General features: G+C 39.7%; 1 long non-coding RNA gene across 9 annotated transcripts in view; it reads right to left on the bottom strand.

Annotated features, from left to right (window-relative positions):
* The window catches only part of LOC106040969 (uncharacterized), a 58,875-nt gene extending 38,019 nt beyond the window's left edge, over positions 1-20,856 (bottom strand). For 4 of the 9 annotated variants that reach the window (XR_010831649.1, XR_010831642.1, XR_010831647.1 and 1 more), the window contains exons 1-4: positions 18,149-20,853; positions 17,604-17,717; positions 9,651-9,737; positions 7,302-8,704 (exon numbers count right to left, since the gene is read on the bottom strand). This is a non-coding gene — a long non-coding RNA (uncharacterized lncRNA). Of the gene's footprint in view, positions 1-7,301; positions 8,705-9,143; positions 9,620-9,650; positions 9,738-17,603; positions 17,718-18,148 lie in introns of those variants that run through there. The other 5 variants (XR_010831643.1, XR_010831646.1, XR_010831645.1 and 2 more) reach the window with 4 other exon arrangements.
* Positions 20,857-20,867: the final 11 nt, after the last annotated feature.

The raw sequence follows: 20,867 nt of genomic DNA on the forward strand, positions 1-20,867 counted from the left end.
TATGATAACAGAAGTGTGCCACATTGGCGTGAACACAGAACAACTTCAACAGAACAGCAGCTGCCAGGTGAACTTTCCAGCAGACCATAGATATGGACTAAACAGACAGTGGAATTGTTTTCTTGACACTGGCATAAGAAATGGTTTATAAGTCTGGGATTTTTAAAGCAGAATAAAACTGAGAAGCTTGAAGAATGTACATAAATTCCATCCACAGAAGAACATCAAGTGTACCACCATTTCCTTTCATCCCATTGAATATTGCCCATAAACACAATTACAGTTTATATATGTATGCAAAAACTATTTGTCATTACAATAAATTAAAATCTCCTGTCTGCAAAGAAAAATAATACAACCTGGGAGTGCACTTGGAAGCCATTATGGACTGTCCCCATGCTCTGGTAGGGCACATTACAGCTGAAATAGCTATGTGTTAGGGCAAGTGCAGAGAAACACGACGCTGAAGAAGGGCAAGGGAAGGCAAGGGAGAAGGGCTGCAGCCTTTGCACCTCCTGAGGACCTTGGGTCTTTCTACCCAAGATCAGGGCACTGGAAATATTTCACCATGCCAAATATTCTCCAAAACGAAAGAAAAGGTAGATTAAGAAATCCCCAACAAACTTGTCCAATCCTGCAGCTTATTGATCACTGTGAAGATCTGCCTGAAAAGGAAAGGAGGACACCCAGCACTTCCCAGGGGAAGTCAGGGAAACACAGGCATTTGTATAACATTTGCAAAAACTGCTTCTGCCGCAGATATTTTAGGGCCACGGAGGACTTCCTCCGCCCTTCCTTGCCCCCCCCCTTTTCCCAGCGGGTCAAGTAGAAGTCTGCTGCCCTGAGCCCTGCTATCTTTCTTAGCAATCTGATTAACATATGGACACTGGCTTGCTAAAAACAGGAAATCAATTTGAAAGGCAAGACAAATATTATTTGCTTTCTTCCCATCTGCTGTGATATGTGAACACGCCTGCTTTCAGCAATGATACAGGATTATTGATTTAGGATATTTATAGTGTATATGCTGTTATCAGGCCAGCTATCAAAGGGCTGTAGGAAAGGCTGTTTGACCCTACAGGCTATTTAAATATGTAGTCACTTAAAAAAAAAAAAAAAAAAAGGGAAAAAAAGAGTCAGAATTTCTTATTCAAGTTGACAGCAATACTATTTCATGTCATGCCTAAAGATACCATTTCCTGCTTTGCCATCTACTTCTGTTTGATTGCAAGTCAAATTAAATGTAATTGTTAAAGGTCTCTCCTGTCTGTATGGTGACCCCAATGCATTTCCAGGCTACTGATTTGACCTTCCAAGCCTGCAAAAAGCTGGTTTTCACAGCACCGTTGCCTGTTTAGCCATAATCAGTCTGAGTCACTTTGCTAGAGGGGGCACAAAAAGCCAGAGGACCCTTTACCATAAGCACAGGCTGTCTTTTAAAATAAATGAGTTTTAAAAAGACCACATATAAATAATCAAACCCAATAATTCTGAAGTGGCCAAAGATAACCATCTAAAAAGAGCACAGTGTGTTCCCAACAGAAGCCTGGACTGAAATGCGAAATAGTGGATTGGAGTGCTGCTTAGAGTATATAAGCACTATCTTTCATAACAATATTGCGTTCAATCTATACGCTCTTCTCCATATTACTCAAGCCTTACTGAGAGGAGAAGAAAAAAAAAGAAAAAAAAAAACACGACACTTGTCAGGATGGCTTATTTTGCCATGTAACCCAAGTTAATGAGAGGGAGATGGTCCATGCACAGAGATCACAGCAGGAGCATCTCCGCAACTAATGTGCAGTCTCCCACAGCCATAAGCTACAACGTGCACCAACCTGCACAAAGCTTGCATCCATCCAAATAAGAAGCAAAGATATAACACGAAGGATATGCCCCATGAAGACAGATCAGCTTTGGGACATGCCATACTACTTCTACGATGAGATGATCTGCTTAGTAGATGAAGGACTAATAGGCCGAGTCCAGTCGCATGACATTCAACTAGGGCAAGTGCCAGGTCCTGGCAAAGTTATGGGGTCATAACAACCCCATGCAGTGGTACAGGCTCAGGGAAGAGTGGTTAGAAAATTGCCTGGCAGAAAAGAACCTGGGGGTGTTGGTCAACAGCTGGCTGAACGTGAGCCAGCAGCGTGACCAGGTGGCCAGGAAGGCCAAGAGCTGCTCCAGAGTGTGCAGAGAAGAGCAACAAAGCTGGTGAAGGGACTAGGAAGCAGGACTTAAGAAGAGTGACTGGGCAATTGGGGTTGTTCAGTTTCCAGAAGAGGAGGTTGAAGGAAGACCTCATCGCTCTCTACAACAACCTGAAAGGAGGTTGCAGCAAGGAGGGTGTTGGTCTCTTTTTCAGGTGACAAGTGACACAACGAGGAAACAGTCTTGAGTTGTGCCAGGGGAGGTTTAGACTCGATATTAGGAAGAATTTCTCATTAGAATTAGGAAAAAAGTCCTCAAGCACTGGACAGGCTGCCCAGGGAAGTGGTGGAGTCCCCGTCCCTAGAAGTATTTAAGAGACATGTGATGTGGCACTAAGGGACATGGTTCAGTGATGGGACCCTATAGGGCAGGTTGATGGTTGGACTGGGCGATCTTGAAGGTCTTTTCCAATCTAGATGATTCAATGATTCTGTTCTAGGGACATCCTCACAGTTGACCCATATTTTCTAAAACATTTGTAAGCATGACTTCATATCAAGGAAAATGAAATTTTCCTAATTTGCTGATCCTTCATGTCAGATGTTGCCATTTCAATTGTCTTTACTAACTCAATAATTATTTCAGACTCTCTGCAAACTCAGGCATACAGCCACACTTCAGTTTCTTTCGTGTTGAAAACATCTTGCTTTTGACAATGTAAATGGAAACTTGGTTGTCTGAATGAATTCTTATCATCTGAAGTCCTACCACCTCTTTTCCGGGGTAGCTGTATCTCCTAGGAGGCATGTTCCACAGGTGCCGTTTAAAGCCATTCTTGCAGTTAGCCACAATAGAGAGTAACTGGTTTGGATGGTTCCCTTGCACATGAGCCAGGCACCAGTCTCTGCTCTGCTGTTTGTCTGGGCACCCAGTCTGTCATCTATCTCATGGAAGATCCTCTGGCCAGCAAGCATTCATAGGATAACACGTACCTTTTAGGTATAAGATTAGTATGACTGATGCTACTGGAAGCACTGGGATGCTTATGTGACCATCTAACGTTCCATTCAGCCCCATTTCTCCATCTTTTTAAGTACAAAATAACTGAAGAAAATTACAAATTGCAAATGAATAAATTACAAATGAATATACTTCAGTTATTAAGCAAAGCATTCGATAATGATTATTTGTGCATTTATAGTTGGGGACAGAATTAGATATTGAGAAAGTATTTTATATGTGTCACTTAGATAAAGCACTGAGCTGAGACACAGCAGATCTTTATGTAGGTCTTGTTTTTACCAAGGACTTTCTATGGCCATTTAATTTGCCCATTAGGGTTATCTATTAGCTGTAGATGACTTTCTTAAAGAGCTCTTGGGCAAAAAAATAAACCCTGCTCTTTCACTTTAACTAGAACAGCCTTTCTGCTATTGACAGTCAGAGGACTATATTAAGTGCTTCTGTGCAACAACCTAAAGGGACATTTCCTCCTCACCCTCCACCTCTTCATCTCATTTCTTACTTTCTTCAGCCCTGACCTGATTTTGACTCACCATCTGCAAAATGAGGAAAAATGAGGTAAAAAAGGAACAAAGTTAGAGAAACTGTTCTGTGGAAACTATGCTGGCAGCTTTCTCCAGAGGGGAAAAAGGCTCAGGGACAAGTGTGAATGACCCTAGCTAGCAAAAAAAAAAAAAAAAAAAAAACAGTCTGCAAGAAAAGAGAGAATTTGCCCACTAATGGTTGAATTGTAGGCACTCTTAGGGCTGAGACACTGCCTTTGCATTGTCATTGGGTCCCAAGTAACAGAGTTGACACTGGAAAAATGATCAAACTCAGCCTGATGAAGCCTCATTCTTCAGCCTGATTCTTCAAAGGATCAAGAAAGGTCAAACTAAGGCAAAGTCTCTCTAGGAAATCTCTGAGGCTGGAAAGAGCCTGGCAGACCTTCCCTGCCAGGAAGGATTTGTGGGACTGAGGCTTCGTATAAGAATGAGTGGGAGTAGCTAAGAGGAGGATGTCTCCAGAGATTCAGGGGAGACAAAAGTCAGAGGATCAGGCAAGACAGAATAGCGCTAGCTATGCGCAGCAATGGAGAGAAGCACTGGTTTCCAAACCCACGTAGCTTAAGGTAACCTGAACAGAAACTGAGGTTTAGGAAGTACAGCTGTACCTAGAAAGAGTCTGAAGAAGCTACAAGGTAATGACAAAGACTTGGTTTAGTTTCAGTTCACGCATGACATTACTTCAGTAAACTCCTGGTGAAAATAACTGGCTAGCAAACACCTGGCTACAGTTTTGGGGAAGCTGAAGAAGATGGAATTGAACCAGGAGCAAGGTATGAAATCATAATGCCACCCAGATGCAAACAGGGACTGTAGAAATTCACTTACTAAGCAGCACCCTGACAGGACAATCACAACTCTGAGCACTGTACTCTCCTCGACGGACAAGTTGTGTGCTGGAACTTAATCACTGCAGAGACCTGACACTGGCCTTCTGCCCAGAAATGAAGTTTGACTTCCAACTTTCAGCATCAGTTTCTTACATCTCCCACCTACCAAGGCATCTTGCGATCCCACTCATACACAGGAGGATGTGAAGATTGTAGTTTTTTCTAATAAGCTTTAGTTGTAGAATTAATTTTCAGGGTCAGGCAATCCTCAAGTCTCAAAGGCTCTAACACACTGTCGTGGGAACTCACTTCTCCTGACCAGAATAGCATATAGTAGGAAATGCTGACATCTGGAAGCGCACATCTGGTAACCATGTTTCTAAACTAGCTAAGAGTCCTTATCAGCCTCTCACACCAAATGAGTACCAACTTCCTTGTGGCATGTTCTTTCTTTACAAGGTGTGTCTGTATCTCTCATGTTTATGCCATTCAGCAGCATCAACTACATAGGAATCACTTACTTATCTGTAGTACAGCGAATTTTTAAGATATTCTTGGCGCTGGTGAAAAGTCAAGCAGTTTGCAGTGAGTTGCTTCCCAGTTGTTTAGAAATATATGGCTGTGGAGAGTATTCAGTCCAAGCTAATAACAAGAGCATAGGAAGAAACACAAAATCTTCTGAATCAGGCCTTAAGCCAATCTCTTTCTACAGGGGATTGGAAGAAGCCATCATGTATATTCAAATTTGCCTGATTCAAGATTTCTTGCATGTTTCTCTAGAGCACTATTCTGGATTTGCTGCTCTTGAACATACAGGAATTACCTTACGGGTATGTCTTGTTACTTTTAAGCATGACAAGACTGTCTTTCACATGTGGCAGAATAAATTCACAATTAAATTATTAAATAATATTTAAGGATGTGTCTAAATAGTTACGGCATCTATCAAAACAACATGGCATTCAAAAAAAAAAGTGTTTCTGCATCCTTTTTACCAAAATAAACTCCTTTGGTCTTCAAAGACACCTCATTTTATTTTATTTTATTAATTTGTTGTAACCTGTTCTCTGTTCAAGTCTTTTTTCGTGACCTTTGCCTCTTAGCAAACCCCTCCTGGACCCACAGTTCTCTATGACTGTAACTCAGACTACCACCACAAAAGGGCTTGGATGTCATTCATCGGGCTCTTGACTGCCTTCCAAAGCTGTCTTTCTATTCATTGCTGCTTTATCTTGACAACACTATGCAACTGGAACTATACCTTTGTACTTTCTGATAAACATGTAGCATAATGTTTGTTGGCAAATAGCTGACAGAAATTAGATCTCCACCATCTTGCGGGCAGCAACAAAGCATACTGTAATTGCTCCAAATGCTGTATACCAGAATGGGCCAAATCGTAATGATTTTTTCCAAGATTATTTGGGGCTCTGATTTAATCAAGCTTTTTCTTAAGCCAAGAACAAAGTAGAACCCAAGACTGGATGTCCCCACGCTTGGCTCAAGAAAAAACATTTTTTCTAGGTGGACAAGAATTTAGCAGAGAGGAAGGGAGTCATATTTGCAGTATCCTGTGCATCTGTGTAAAGCTCACCTACAATTATGATAACTGTGATGCCGACTGTTGATTTACAGAGCCCTGAACTGACTAAATGTTTGGCTTTTACTCTGCAATCTCAGGTAATTCTCCTCACACATTACCTTCAAGTATCCGTGCCTTGACATTTCAAGAAATACCAAAGATACTTTCCCTAACTCAATGTGTGTTCCGTGTACAGACAGAGGGCATTTCACAGGAGTCAGTGGAACAGAAACATAAACAAACCCCGGTGCCCTGGTTAGGCCTCTGAGCAGGAATGCCAAACACCTCCCCCTGCTCTCTGTCACTGATACCTCCATCCCCATGGGTCACTGCTGGTGGCCACAGCTTTTAATCACATGCTGGGCCTCCAATGATTTATCACCTCTTAATAGTTTTTGTGTTGAAGATTCCCAGTTGGCAGCTCAGCTCCCCTTCCCCCCACCATATAGCATTGCCTAAGAGCATCAGAACCAAAACAGGAAAATATACTGTCCATGTGGAAGCTGGATTAATGCTGAAGAAAATTGAAGAAAATGGTAAGAAAATTACCTGTTACTGACAGGCGTTTTTAGCAAATAATTAGCAACACAACAAGACTAGGAATTATGCAAAGGTTAATACTTAAAAGCTAAATACTTAAAATCTAGTATAATGTTTCCAACAGACTGTGTGGTTATCTGTTGTTTCCTGCATAGTGCTTTTAAAAATACAGACAGTCTTGCTTTTGATAAATTCTTGCTATGAAAATCAGTTTAGATTCAGCCCCGAAATGCTTCAGTACAACTTCCTTCCAACTGTAGTGAACAGAAGCACTGTGTACAGGAAAATTCCAGCACTTATAAAGTGCCAGCATGCAATGTGACATTTCTAATCTCAGTACATAACCAAAATTTGCCACATAGGGAAACACCGATGCAGCATTTTTCATCCACAGGTCTCAAAAGTATCGAGCACTTACCTCAATTTTAAAGCTGATCTAACTTTCCAGTTTACGGAGCGGAACCCTGCCAGGGTTAAAGCCAAGCTTCCTCAAACCCTGGCAAAAAGGCTCTGTGACAGGCCTAGACATCTCGCAGGAGAGAGCACCTTTTCCACTTGGTCAAAAGCATCATAAAGTAACAGTTACGATTCCATTTTGAACAAAGAATAAAAAACTTCAGTCCATACCAAGCCCTTGCTCCTGTGCCTCAGATTCTGGCAGGAAGGGATTCTTCCCATTCAGGAGGCAATAATCTCTGCAGGTGGCAGCGCTGGCAGTGTTGAAGATAGAGTTGGTCCATCTCTTTCTCTGTTGGAGTTTGTCTGATGGATGCAAACAATTCATCCATCTCGTTTTTTCTGGGAAACAAAAAAGTAGGCATGTTTCACTTGTGGGTTCTGAACATATAACCTACACATCGTGCACTGCAGCCATGTTATTTCACCCTCTGAAGAGGCTTAACTATTTATTATGACTGAAAAAAATAGGCTCTTTATACAAGTGGGTAATATTTTGCTCCTGCTTCTTTTCCACACATCTCTAATGCTATACAGTGGGCTGGTCAAGATATGCCATCCTAGCATTAGAAGAGTCAGGTTGAAAAGCTAAAGAAAGTAACAAACTTCTGTGGCAAGCTTACACTCAGAAAGACTGCAAACAAAGCCCAAATGACAAAGAATTCCAACTTGCTACTCAAGTATCTTGGAGGGATGTTACCTGACTGTGCAGTCTGGCATTCAATAGCTTCATCATCTGAGATTAAGAACACTAAAAATAAACAACTGTTTGGTATTATTAGACAGTCACATATTTTTCAGTACACATCGCCTCTTCTCCTTCTCTCTATTGTTTTCCTGTTCTTCCTTTCTGCAATTAATGTATAAAATAGTTAAACTTTTTCTTGATACTTTTCTGTGATTTTTGATACTTTTCTGTGATGTTTTCTTCATGAACTGAAAATCGTCTGGGAAATGAAGCCTGGACTCCAGTTTTTCCGTGGCCAGTCTTAGAAAGCTGACAGTTGTCAACAAAAGTAAACGTAATATCTTAGGCTCCACAGCTTCTCCATACTTTCAGAGAAGTAACTACAGCCCGTGGGTTAACCTTCACCAGCAGCCAGATGCCAACCCAGCTGCTTGCTCATGATTCCCCCTCCTCAGTACGGCAGGGAGAAAGATGAAAAACCTCATGGGTTGAGATACAGACAGGGAGATTGCTTACCATCATGGGCAAAACACACTCAACTTGGGAAAATTAATTTAATTAATTGACAACAAAAATAGATTTGGACACTGAGAAACAAAATATAAATTAAAGCAACTGCTTCCCCACCTTTCCCAGGCCCAGCTTCCCCTCTTCATTCTCAACGCCTCTACCTTCCTGGCCCTGAGAAACACAGGGAGATTGGGGGACAGGCTACATACAGCATGGTTGTTCCTCTCTGCCACCCCTTCCTCCTCACACTTTTCCCCTGATCCAGAGCAGGCTTCCTATGGGCCATGGCTCCTTCAGGAAACATCCACCTGCTCCAGTGTGGCGCCCTCCATGGGCTGCAAGATGAATATGTGCTCTGGTACGGTCTCCCCACAGCCTGTAAGTGAGAATAAGTAAAATTATTATCTGTAAAACAATAACTCAGCACGTACCTAAAGATGTTTAAATATAAACACCATTTAACTCACGAAACTACCTGCAACACTGCCTTACAAAGGAGTGTGCACATACACAACCCATGACGCAGTCAGGAAAAAAGGCAATCCAGAGGACTACAACCCAGGCTGTCTTCTCGCATCCAGTAGTGCAGAACACAGGTGGATCAATTTACAAAAGCAGAAAAAATAATAACCAAATCCAATTTATCAACTTAATTGTTACCACATGGTACATAAATAGCATTTCTGCATTATGTCATACAACTATCGTTGCCCTGTGTGGTAACAGGTCCTTAACAAATAGGTGTATGAGAGAACGAGGGTAGGCCAGAACCTTCATAAAGCAAACTGCTTCTTTCTTACAGGTTTACCACTCACCATAGACCGTGATGGAAGTGCTAAAAGCTAAGGCTAACACACAGGAGGTTTGTTTATTGCATTGTATGGACCAAAGAAGAATTTCCTGCATATGACACTGAAGGCAGAGTGCACAAAAATTCCTCTGAAGTCTGCAGAGAGCATTGAACAGACCCTCCTCTGTATTAGCCTTTTTCTTGCATATCTGTGTTTTGAATTTTAACACAGCTGTGAAAGGGGGAAAAGAAAGCAACACCAATAATCTTGCCAATTGGGCATTCAAATGTCAGACACAAAGGAAAGTTGGGTAAGGCTATGATTTTGCTGTGGGCAATGATTGTGTCCAACAGTCAATGACATCACTCCCAGTGCTGTCTCCATCACAATTTTCCAGAACAGGATTACCGTGATGACAGATTCCATTCCAAAACTCCCAGGCAGCTCTTTACATAGATGTTAGCAGAACAAAAGCATTACATGAGATTTCCTCTCTTCATCAAGCAGTATTTGATGTTCTTTAATCCTTACCTTGGGAAAAGTATTCGAGAACCATATGGACTTGCTGAAATCACACCGGATGTCTTGTCTCATGGCTAAAACTACGAGTTAAGGAACCTGTATTGGGTGGAAAGGGCAGAGTCGTATCTTTTGTTTCCAAGAAGAGGGCAAGAATACCCCCCCCACATCCCCACAAAGTTATGCAAAGTTATCACAGTCATGTGCAATTGCTACACTCTCCATAGAATACTATTTTGTTGACTTAATAGGTCATAATACGAAAAAAAAAAAAAAAGAAAAAGAAACAGAAAAAGCATTAACTATGCTGTAATGGAAAATCATTTAGTAGCCAGAAAGAAGTGACAAAATAGTAAAAATGTAAAAATGTCTTCTACTTTTGTCTTGAAAAACTCAGTCCTTAGCTTATACAAAATTTTGATCATTGTTGTTTGACTACAGAAATGTTGGAATTCACAGCACTGGACACTTGGAAGATTTCATTAAGAATTAATAACCAGTGTTTTCATATATTTTAACCACATTTGACCAAGTAGTTAAGAATTCACATGTTCAAATAATTTAGTCCTCTTTTCTGAGGGGGACAACATCTATTGACTTTTAACTTTGGCTATAAGTTATTCAATTAATATTACTACTTTGTATGAAAACTTAGTCTAATTTGTATCTATTGCCAATCACATAATCCTAAACATCAGCAGCCTTAATTGTCCACATTTTGTGTTTCACCCTCCATCTAAGTAGAAATTTTTTCTTCTCCTTCATGGGATGATATTCGATAAGCAAGGATCCATCAAAGAAGCAGTTTAAATCACATTTTCAAAATCAGACGCATTCATCCCATTTTCATGCTCTGTATATTAGAGGAACAATCAGAAACTAAAAGTAAATAAAATAACAGCACACATTCTTTTAGCATTACCATTTTTTCAAAATTACCTTTAAAATGCTATAGCTCTACCTTTTTCTCAGCCTTTCATATTCATACACTCTCCATTGGTATTTACTTAATGGATAAATCAAAGCATGTTTAACAGGTTGTATTGTAAAGAACCCTCTATACTTGAGACAACTGCTCCATTATCTAAATATGTCTTTAGGTTTGGGGCCACGATCGGAAGTTTACATTTCTTACATTACCCAGTGCCTCATTTCTTGCACCAGCCTCTGTTTTATTAAGAACAGTGAAGACAAGCAGTACGTTTCAGATACAAACTCACACAAAAGCATCTCCTAATTCAGAGCTAGCAATTGATTCAGGCCCATCTCTGCTACCAGATACAGAATTCTTCTTTTGTCCCCTGTTGTATTCTGGGTGTATTCTGATAGTTCTGCAGTGTGATGAAACAAATTTAGATTAAGCTACTGGGACGCTGCCCACCCCAAGTGACTCAGGCAACTTCTGCATCGTTACGGTGACATTCCAAGTCCCCAGGTTTTATCTGAGCAACACAATCATAATTCTTTGAAAACTGCAAGAAATGAGCGGTGATTCAAAAAAGGGGTGTTTTTTTTGTTTGTTTTAACCTTTAAATGCAAGCAAAGTGTTGCAATAATAATAATAATAATAATAATTTTTTAAAAAGTATTTCATTGCCCAGCATTAACAAGCATGTCACTGCAAGTAAAAATGGTTTCCCATCTTGGATAGCTTGAGAAGCAGACGAATACCATGGCTGTCTTTTTCTTCTTGATGTCTTTGTATAATTGATCTTGAGCTAGGAACTTTGCATTCCAGCAAAAGCCTGGATTAAAAACTTAGACCAACAACAGTCAGCCATCAATCTTGAGGCCATCTATCCTATCTACAACCATTTGCATCAGCAATTAGCTATGTAGCAACTCTTAAGTCTCAGGCAGAGATCACCTTTCAAAGAGAATAAACACTCAGAGGATATCCCCATTCATTCTTCCTATTCTATTGCTAATTCCAGTGTATTACTCCCTCAGTACGTGCAGTGAAAACCCATGCTTATTGCTTTGGTCATATTTATGTACCACATTACCAAACATCAGAAAAGAACTCACTGTTTTCTTTTTCTGGATACGATTTCCTACAAAGATTTAGATGTGGATTTTCCAAAAAGATTTCAGTTCAGAATGCTATGACTAAAAACACCTGCAGTATACATTGATAATTACTTGCTTCTCATTTATACTGATTTTCCTAATGCTATTCCTGAAGAGCAACATGGCGCCACTGGCAGGAGGCTCTGCTCTTTGTGCTGCCCATTTCTTTCAGCCTGTTATGCTGCACTCAGGCACAGAGCAAGCAGCTGGAGAAGGACTGCCCCATTAAAGCAGCCCTGTCAGCAGAGCTACTGGCTGTGATTGTCTGAGCTAGGATTGCAAACTGCCTGGATTTCTGTTCCCCTGGTTGTCCTGGTGGAAGAAAGACTACTGCACTTTCCCGTGCTGAAACAGCCTCCTTCGAGCCAACCTGTCACAAGCACATCATCCAGCGCAAATAAATAATGTTTATATTTAGAATGTCAACAGAGAGCATACGTGGTCTGCCGTACTTCCTAAACAATTATATTACTCAAGATAATCTTCTTAATTGCTTAGGTAAAATTTTCCAATTGTTCGCACTCCTCTGGGGTTTTCTCATCACAATTTTTATTCCTAAGGAGCAACAATAGACTAAAGGAACTGCTATTACTTTGGGACTGACCATTAACACTGTTAGTTTATTTGTTTGCTTTGTTTTTCAGATAATAGTTACAGGATCTAGAATGTTATTTCTTTTTTTCATGTGCATTACACTGAAGATCTTCATGACCACAGTTTTCAAGGGGTTATACAACATTCGTCTTAATTAGCTTGTTATTTTTCGTTTAGCACGCCCTGTTGAAATACTCTAGTGTTAAACTGATGAAGTCAATAATAAAGTTATATTATGCCTTTTTTCTAAGAGTTAGTTCACTTTTAGGGTGCATTTCTCTAAACTACCCAAGAGATTCAAAAACGTTGAGGTCAATGAGACCTATACTTCTATGTCATTCTGAAAAATAGCTTTTCTATTCACCAAATTTCACTGCCCTGACTCCTCTTACTGTAGCATTTGAAGCTATCAGTATAGTTATTCATAAATATATGTCCTGTAACAGCACATGACAATTATTCTTTACATATGAGGATAGAGACGCAGGAAGAGTTTGAGTCAGATCCACAGAAAACAGAGCCCCTTTTTATCTCATTTTGAAGGAAATGCCCAAATACTCCCATGGATCTAAGCCTAAACAATTCCTCTAAAAGCACCCGGGAAGACACCAGCCATGCAGGAAGCAGGACCTGGCTCCCAAACACCACCTTGGCCTTTCGAATGCTTATTTCTTCCCTCACAATAGAAGCGATACCAAACTGCAGACCTGCTGTGTGACAAACCACCACTATCTTCACCCTGCAACCCAGCAAACTGAGGCATAGACCAGTAATAAAATAAATTCCTGAAGTTTGTCACTACACATTCAGACCTCTGTTAGTTAGTTGTTTCTAAGGCATCAAGTTCAAAACACTTTCCATTGAAGCTAACAAATTAATTCAAGAGTTGCTTTTTAACTTTTTGTAAATTGAAATCAATTTGATGAAGCCCGTGAGAAATACAGTTTTCAAAGTCAAGGAAGATAATCTGGTGTCTAAGCATGAGTCTGAGTCAAATCTTACAGACTCCTCTTTAAACTCCTAGTCTATGCAATCATATTCCTAGCCAAAAATAGCAATATTGGAGTAAAAAGGTATGTTCCCTGATTTTTTTTCCTAATATATTTTAAATACATAATTATTTAAAAAGCATAGATATTCTGGCTAACTTTACTTTAAAAGCATTTTGTATGCACAATTAAGATATTAAGCACTGGTCTATCTGTGTTGTTAAGAATTTAAGTGTGCCCAGTACTGACATATCATTGGCATTTAACAGTTCTCTTTAAAATCATCATAATTTGACTTCAGAGTACTGAAAAGCTAAAAAAAGATTTTAAGAGCTGGAAAATGACTTTTCTTTCCAGACTGTTCAGAGTACTGTACATTCATTGTACTTTTGAAGGCAATGTGACTTGTGAAACTGGCAATGTTCCCAACCATAGCTCTTAGAGATGTTTATAGCACATGATATTTTAATTGCTTGATGACAAAATTATTTGGAAAGATATCAGTTTCACAATGTATTTGCTTCATATTTCAAACAAAAACTATGAGGTTTGAATAGCACTAAGGTCTGGATATAAGCCCAACAAAACAACACGAACATCAGGGAAAGGTGTCCCTAATCCATCACCCTTAATGTGTCCATGAACATACATGCATAACTTAGGTGTTGCAGGGGATTCAAATCAGCCCATAACTATCCAGGTGCTATAGACATGCATCATGGATGAAATCCACAGTTCTTTCTTAGGGCTTGATTTCTATTTTATTTTTATGTCATGTCTTCTTAGGAGCCCTTTTCTGAAGCAAGCAGTGGCTGCCTTGGGTCAGATTTTTTTATTTTCATTTTTTCCCGTGAACAAAAGCCTAGCATCTTCTAAGGTACACTTGTTTAAAATAGGGAGCTATTGAACAATGACAATACTCAAGAAATGCATATTCATTTTGTAATCAAATTCCCAGAATAGGGTCTGATCTACATAAGCCAGACCACAGAATTTCATCTAATAGACAAACTGACCTTCTGCAAATCTATGGAGAAATAATTAATCAGAGACTCTCCCTAAAACCACAGCACATCGATAATACCTGAAAGGGCTGTCTACTGCCTTCTGAGTGGAGTTTGCTATCTTTGTTTTGGTGTGTTAAATCATAAAATGGCTTTGGATATGCCTACTCAAGGGGCTGACTGACTCTATGTTGCATTCACAATCCTGGAGTCTTCTGCCTTACAGAAACATTAATGGACATGAGCACGTATAGAAACTCCTGCCATTTTGGAATTCACACCTCACTTTCTATAAGCACGTATGTATAAATAATCCCATCTGTTAAGCCTCCATTAACAGATCTGCTGTTAATATCCCACCTTTTGAATGGGTAGTCAGGAAAGCTGATTAGCTTGGTGAGTACAAAAGAAGAGAAGATGTTAATGATTATGCTTTGTTGCAACTTTTTAATTGGGGAATTTCATTTCTTAAGTTGTTTTGTTGTTGTTGTTGTTTTGGTTTAGTTTTATTTATTATTTTTCAATCATCTTACCAGGGCATGTAGGTAACCTTAACAAGACTAATCAAAGTTACAAACGAGGAAAAAAGCCTCTTCAATACAGTCCAGTTTTAGGCTCCTGAAACTGTTTACATGGTATCTCAGCATCTTTTGCATGCAAAGGATAATTTCATGAGCAATTTTTTTCTTTTTACAAAGTACACATAAACATGCTCAAGACATTTGATCAAAGTCCTATTAACTGGGCTTGATGACTTGCAAATTTAGGTCCTGCTGAAGTATGTGAAAGCAAATCATCTGGCTATGAACATGATTTCCACCAGCTGAAGATCTAATCTGTAATGAACCTTTCATAATGATTTGTATTTAGAAAAAACATGGGCCCCACTCCCAAACTGGGAGTTTACTGGAGCACAGTTGTGGAAAAGGAGTTACTTTGGTGCTCCTACCATATTAAAGATCACGTGTAGTAAATGGTGACTGACCCTTATCTGTACCCAAACTAGTAGGTGTCACTATAATTTATCCCCTAATGGGATTTCCTTTCTCTGTCTCCCTTGGTCTGTGGCCTCGTTTATCAGCTCAGTAGCACCTGTAACAAAACACGCATGTATATTCTACAACACACGTCACATCCTTACAAGGACTGAGGGTAGCCAGACACCCTGAAATATGGAATGTGCATTAGAAAGCATGGTCCATAAAATTTCAGAGCCTGAGAGCTTTTCGCAGCCTGACAGATTTTCCCATATAGCTTTCCACATTCCTAGTGTAACCCAATACAGGCAGTGCAGGCTGAATGATAAACAGAGACGCCTTCAGGAAGCCTTGGGAAAATGGAGCCTCAAAATATTACACTTTGCTCTAACTATTCCACAGGTGACTGCTAAGCCTGCAAAGCCCATTTCTTCACCTCAGAAGACAAGCAGAAAAAGGGAGAATGGAACAGAACAAATAACTAAAAATGTTTGTTAATGAACTATCACTACCCTTGAACACTATCTCTCACGGAAAATAAAAATACTTTGTTCTTTCCAATCCTGGAAAATAACAGAAGCAGCACCTCAGCAGATATATGATTTTAAAATTGTTTTTGCATTAGGTGCACCAGTAAATTTTACTGTAAAACTGGGTTAGTAATATCTGCAAACCATGAAAGCATATTTCTGCTACTTGACTCAGTTATATTCCTTCTATGTACCAGCTGTGTGCTTGCCCGCTCTAGCTTATACATATATTCATCACGACCTGCAGCCACAAGCAACGTGCATACAATACACACGAGCACTCAGAAAACAAACGCCTCAGCGCAGCCAGCACCGAGCCAGGTTCTCAGCAGCACCCAAACCACACAAGAAGAGCCCAGAGCTGGGCCGAGGCAGGAGCACGCTGCTAGGGCTCCCCGCACCATGCAGCGGGCAATCCTCCAGGTCAAACCCTGGTGTAAAGTGGAGCATCTTCAGAGCTGCTCTGCTTTGCTTCAGCTGTCAGTGACTTAGAGCTGCTGCAGTTTTCAGGCATTGTTGGGATGTTTGGACCATGCTCCCTTGCTTACAGCTTTGCATCCTATGCAGCATAGGAACTGTTATGACAACAGCAAAGGATTGCTATGGACTGCCTTTCACTGTATAGATCCCGTAGACCAGTGTGTACTCACAAAAGCATAGCCAAGAACCAGAGCCAGGATGACTAATAATGACCTTCTGAGCAGCCACGGCACACACTAAGAGAGCACAAGGTAGAAAAGATTTTCAAATAAGATAATGCATAATATACCACAGCCAATATATTGTGTCCATACTAGTGCTGGGAAAGTAAGCTTCAGCTGATAATGTTTTCAACAGCTTTTGTGATCAAAAGAGGGAGAACAGACATGACTCTTACATGTCATGCCTGTGATTCAAAAATGTATGTTAAAAAATGTGCAATCATATTTCTGACCATGGATTTGGGCAAAACATGGAAACACTGAGCCAGATCATATGTTCATCAGCTGTTATTCTTATTTACGACTGGATGGCAAAATCAGATAGCATTGCCTCTGTTCCTTCATCACACAACTATGTGGTACACACTGGAAAGATTTCAAGATGACTGAATATTATTTCCAGGCTGAATCTGCGGGCAACCACAATCTGCAGATTTTTTTTTTAGTAAATTTTCTGCTGTTTTTGTTGGTAAAAAAATGTTTGCTGGAAATAGACTGAAATACCGTGAATGACAATAAAAATGTTGTGCTTTTACTTAGGATTTGTTTTGTTTAACTTACAAATGGAGGAAACAGGTTCTATAATTATTAAATACCAACTACAGGTTCAAATTCTTCATATACTCACATTATTGAGGTTATGATGCTAAATGACTAACCCCAAATTCTGGTACAAATAAAACTATGTCAACTTTTTCTTTAATCTGAAAAATTATGTCTCGTGTTACAACACCAAAAACAAAACAAAACAAAAAACCAAAGAATGAAGGAATATCCTTCTAGATATACTTTGAGCTCTGGCAACACAACACTGTTATGAGAGGTTATTCATATCTGGTACATATATCTGCCCTAAAATACAGCCTGTGAAATACCATGATTTCCACTAATGGAAGTAAATATTGGAGAGTAACTGACAACACATGCATAAGATCATCTTTTTCAGTGATGTTGCTCACAAAAGGAATGCATTGAGCTATTATTTGCATAAGAACTGACAGGATTTCCAGCTTTCCTCAAAATGACATCAGTGTAATCTGAAGACAAGGAAAACAAAATATTCAAGGGACATTCCTCCCTTCTCACTCACAACACTCAACTGTGGCATTAATTCCAGCTTGTGAGGTATCTCCTGGAGATAAACTTCCCACACTGTGGCCTGAGGGAGAACTTGGCAGGTACCAGTGCCCCGGTTCTGGTAACAAAAGGTTAACCTGTAAAAGAGAAAAAATACTTTTTAGTCTACATGAAAACAGCTTTGCAGTTTTACACAGTGATACAATTTAGCATAGCTTAAAAAAAAAAAAATCACAAGGCTTATATGGGGTTGTGCCAGTCTCTCATTTTAGCACGATGGAACAGCGATGCTGACTTCGTCTGTCATATTCTAGGTGGCTGCGTGAAGGAGGGTGCTAGCCATTCCAGAGCTCTGAGGCACAGCTGGGTTTTCTTATTTTTAGCAGAAATTTCAGGTTGGGACCAAAGAAATCTTCCCAAACAAAATTTCTATCACAACTTTTCCACCTTTTTGAATTTGAAAATTTAGTGTCTTCCTCTTTCAAAGCCTCTAACATTCAGAGAGACAGCAACTCTCACATTTTCATGTAACCTTTCAGAATGCAACTCAGCTCTCTCGGTCACTTACCTCCCAGTTTGATTTGCGTAGACACAAATTGTTTCCTGCATGCAGAGCTGTGCTGCCAGAGAATGGCAAGGCTCAAAGGAAAGAAAGGCATTTCTTTATTCTCTCCCTTTCCTCTCTTGGTAACTACTCAGATGCGTTGCATTGTAGGCCACTGGACAAGATAGTATAAAATTCACATAATTTGTTAGCAAAGAGCAGGGAAACACTGACTCCTTTGTATTACTCTTTGGAGGCTATAAACTTCAGTATCGTAGCAGCTCATTCATCAGGATCTAACGTTTTCAGAGCATAAGGTACTGCAACAGAAATAGCATTAAATGTATTTTTTTCCACATGTATATGCCTGTGCATTGCCTAACATATAAGATCACTAGTCTGAATAACAGAGACATTACTTTCACAAAAATTATCATAATCATGTTTAAGAGAGATATCACACCTCCCAGCACTGGTCTTTGAGAATTTTTTTAAAGTAATAAAAATAAATATTATCACAGGCAGGCCAATCTATGCCACAGCCTGCAAATGATACAAGGTATTTGTACATGGAATTATATCAGAAGTTTATTTATACACTTGAGTCATTATGTACTACTGATCTTATCTTCTTATCAATAATGTCACAGGAATACTTACATGACAGAAACCTAATTCATCACTGACCCTCATGCACTAGTTTGCACCAATAGTAAATTGAGCTGTTTTTATGGTTGAGACCTACACTTTGAACACTTGGAATAATTATATATTTTTTGAATCCAGACTGAAACCTCAAAACTTTTCCTAAAAGAAATTATGATAATAAAAATCTCAAACTTGTCAACAGAGTAAGTTACACATACTTTTACCTAGAGATAAAACATAATGATTAGATTGTTTTTTTTGGGGGGAAGGGGAATCAATTCCCCCAAACACATTAGAAATGTGGTAAGCATCTTTACCTTCACATGATCATGTGAATCATTCGTATGTAACTGAAGTAAACTTGAAATAGAGAGCAATTTTTGAGGTAATCCAGTACTTGCACTTTCCATTTAATTCACAAAAGCCATGAAAATGCCTCACGTACCATTACAAGTTAAAAGTCACCTGCTGTCAGAGAAGCCAACCAAACTAACGTGTGCACACAATCTCCACCAGTGGCTGAAGAGAAAACTGCAGAACAGGTGAGGTGGAGTCTTGACTGCTAAATGAGGTCGACTGACAGGCATTATTCTGAAGTAGGAGGGCAAAAATGGAAAGAAGAGCCAAGGTTGGAGAGAAAGCTTTTGGAGTCTGAACAGCACCATCCTGGGCAATCTCCTTTTGTATTTGAAAGCATAAAGAATTTGACATCTGTCCCTCCCCAGCAGAAACCCAAACAATCATCTCCGAAGTAGGCAGTGAAGCATGGAAGTGTACTGTATCCACAACAAAGATCAGATAAACTACTACACACTAGAAACAGAGACAAACAAGCATTTCCTGAACTTCTTTGAGAAAGACAAAAAGATTCATGCTATGAAAAACAGTACACATATATCCCACCAAAAATTCCAAAATCTGAGTGCCTTCTCAACCTCAAAATTTCACAGGTCTGTCTTGCATCCTTTTATAGGCTTTGACTCACTTCTCCCTAAGACTTAGCTACAAGCCTAATTCTTATCAATGCTCCTTTTTTCCCTTCTCTTGTTTATCCAGATGGGTAGCATTTTACATTGGACCCTCACAGGCAATTTACTTTTTAAAAGAGCAGTTAATGAGCGTTCTTAACAAAGGGGCACTGGGCAGTCCACTGGTACAGCCTCAGCCCAGATGCAGAGATGGAAGCATCCGTCACAGGCATAACCACTGCAATGAACAAGTGTCAGTATCATCAGGTTATTCCAAAACAACTCTTTACCTAACCTAAGTCCAGTGTAACAGGCAGGTTTATTCACAAACATACACCTCCCCAGGTAACTATTTTTCATTCAATAGATTTGTGCAGTAAGAAGTGCTTTTCTTGTGCTGAAATAGTTACAACCCCTTTGCTGTAAGTTTCCTTCAAAGTTATTTATTTCTCATTTTAGCCTTCACCTACCACATGCAAGCTAAGCATCTTTAACTCCTCTGAAAACCAGCTTGGGTATCTGGATTCTGAAACTAACAATATTTAAACTTCTGGATGCTGAAGGCCTGCTCAGGCTAACATATAAAGTCAATAAAGAGAGCAGAATCCTGAGCTGCATCTACTGATCTCACCTGGTTGGGATCAGAAGCCCAGCAAAGAGCAGATAAGACTCCGTTATCTAGGGCTCTGATGAAGCAGACATCAAAACAAGACTTTTGAAAGCAACATAATTTATTTCATCAATATTTTCATTAGTGCCTTCTTCTGTTGGTTGCTAACAGTCATTATGTGACTGAGGGGATGGTGAAGGGAAAAGCCTTTGGTGATCTGAGGCCACTACCAGTGAATCTTCCCGCACTGATTTTAAAATTTCTCCTGACTGCACTGTAAATGCTCACACACAGACTGAGGAGAGGTAACTGGGTTTTTTCCTTTTTTCAAGTACAGTTGGCAGTGGATCCTACTCATGGTCAGTTGCTTGGCAACAAAACAAGTTTCTCTGGCTACAAAATAAATATTCCACATCTGAAATATTTGAGAAAACACTGTTTTTCCTAACTACATTCCATAGTACTTGGGCCACAGGGTTTCCCAGAATAGTCTAAAATGTTAACAGGGTTACACAAA

The sequence above is a fragment of the Anser cygnoides genome, chromosome 5 (assembly GCF_040182565.1).
Source record: "Anser cygnoides isolate HZ-2024a breed goose chromosome 5, Taihu_goose_T2T_genome, whole genome shotgun sequence".
NCBI lineage: Eukaryota > Metazoa > Chordata > Aves > Anseriformes > Anatidae > Anser > Anser cygnoides.